The following is a 2502-nucleotide window of genomic DNA, read 5'->3' as shown; positions in this document are numbered from 1 at the left end:
GAAAAACTAGAGAAATAGAGACTTGTGGTGTGATTTCTTTATTTGTTTGTGCACCACTCTTTCAGTAGAGAAACACTGGAACAAGCACGAAACAGAAGAGTACACTGCAACCTGTGGATGCTCAAACAACACTCAATGCTTTAGTCCCAGAAGAAAAAAGAAGAGATTGACAAACGCCACGAAAAAAATCCTTTTATTTGAAAGTGGTTCCCCGGAAAAGAAAAACTTTTAAAAGGATAAATCATTGTACCAGTCTAATGAAGGGTATAAAACCAATATTTTATTCACAACCATAATTGGAGATGTAGATAGGATTTCGGTAGAACGAGTTTAGATGATAAAAATTTGAAGACTAGATCTAGATTTTGAGATGTGAAAACTACAGGGAGATCCATTCTTCCAGACTTTTCTACTATGAAACCCACGCTCAGAAAAACACAGGCGCGCACCCATTTTCTGGAAGAAAATTATTCTCAAACCCACAATTTCAAAAATTATGTTTTCGTCTGTTTTAATGGTCGGATTACACTTCTTCTTCAGTTCTTTTTCCTGTTCCTCCAACTGTGAAGTAATCGTTAAATTGTTCATTATAAAAACCCATGATAATATTGATAACCACGGCGCAGAAGTGAATTACAACTTGACGTGAAAAGGAAGGAAGCAGCAATGTCAAGCTCCAGCATTCCTGGAGAGATCCAAGAAGATATTATATTAAGGTTACCGGTAAAATCCATCTCACGTTTCAAGTCAGTATGCAAGAGTTGGTGTAGATATATTAACAGTCCTACATTCATCAAGCATCACCTCGTTCGTACCAGCAAAAACCCTAGAATTATGATCAGAGATGCTATCCGCGGGGATGGTACAAATCCGTTCTATATCGTAGATTATGATTCAATATCATCAGGGTTATCATCACGCAAGTGTGAACCAGTTTCTCGATTGAATTATCCAGTGTCAGTAAACAACAGAGTTAGGAACCTTACGTAGATATTGTGGGATCTTATAATGGATTGCTCTGTGTGATTGCCCCCGTCTGTGATACACCAATTATTTGGAACCCATCAACTACAGAGTACAAGGAAATTATACTGCCACCACCTGACAATCATCTTCGGTGGGTTTCCTATGTTTTTGGTTACAATTAGTTACTACTCTTAGTAAATATTCCTCCATTACGATGATCTTCAACTTAACGTATACAATTCACAACATTACCAGAAGAAAAAGAAGTATTGATGGTAGTATAAGTAAAGATGATGAAATAAAGGGATATGTGTTGTTGGTTGGAAAGCTACAGATGTATTGGTGTTGTTGTTGTCCATAATGGTTGAATAATCTGTTATGCAACTCTAAAAATAGTTGCATAACCTGTTATGCATCTACAAAATTTGTTGCATAACATGTTATGCAGTCCGAAAAATGACTGCATAACACGTTTTACAACAACATTTTTGTTAGTATTGAAACCAATAAAAAATAAGGTTGCATAACTTGTCATGCGCCTACAATAATATCTACATAACATGTTATGCAGTCGTGAAAATGGATGCATAACCTGTTATGCATCCGAAAATATGACTGCATAATGCATTATGCATCGAGAAAATTGTCGCACAATCTTTTATGCATCGAGAAAATAGATGCATAACATGATATGCATCCGTAAATATGGATATATACTTCATTATGCATCAATTTTTTATACTCAAGAAGGGTGCGAAAACAATGAGTACATGACTTGTTATAGATGCATAACTTTGTTATGCAGATGCATAATTTGTTATGCAGTCGAGAAAATGGTTGCATAATTCGTTATGCGTCTGCATAATGCGTTATGCATCCTTTTTGGTGGCTGCATAATATTGATGTATCAAGTTTTCGAAAATCTTGCCTAAAACGATGATCATCTCCGATTTTTTTCATGAAAAACTAAAATTTGATATTGTTGTTTGTACTCGTTGCGTAGCTCTCTTTAAAAGATTTCCAACCATATAAAATTTGTAAATTTCTAAGGTGCGGATTTTTAGATATGTTATGTCCAAGTTGAGTTGCCAATTATACCCCTGATGCATAACTCAGTCATGCAGATGCATAATCCGTCATGCAGAAATTTTTAATAATTTCATATAATTATGGATGTCACGGAAATAATTATGAGTGTCACAGTATCCAAAATTAATTGTGGGCCTAACAATGAGAATATTTTTTTTTGGGTCACCCCTAATTTCACCTTTTGAGATAAAAGTGGAGGCTGCTGCGTTCTGTTAAGGGAGAGAAACACTCGCCCACATACATTATGCTACCTCTCCCTAATTCCCTATTTATATGTCATCTTTCCGAATCAAACCATAATAAGCTAGAGATAGCGTGAGGCCCATCATTGTCAGCTCACGAGTTTGTCTTAGTGGATCTGTTCTAGTTACCTAGGAACTTCTGGTGGACAGATGGTTTGGCTGCGCGAAAAATTGTAGCGCACAAGCACTAGGCAACAAAATAGGG

The sequence above is a fragment of the Papaver somniferum genome, unplaced genomic scaffold, assembly GCF_003573695.1.
Source record: "Papaver somniferum cultivar HN1 unplaced genomic scaffold, ASM357369v1 unplaced-scaffold_29, whole genome shotgun sequence".
In the NCBI taxonomy this organism is placed as follows: Eukaryota; Viridiplantae; Streptophyta; class Magnoliopsida; order Ranunculales; family Papaveraceae; genus Papaver; species Papaver somniferum.
Note: the sequence above shows the minus strand (reverse complement) of the source record.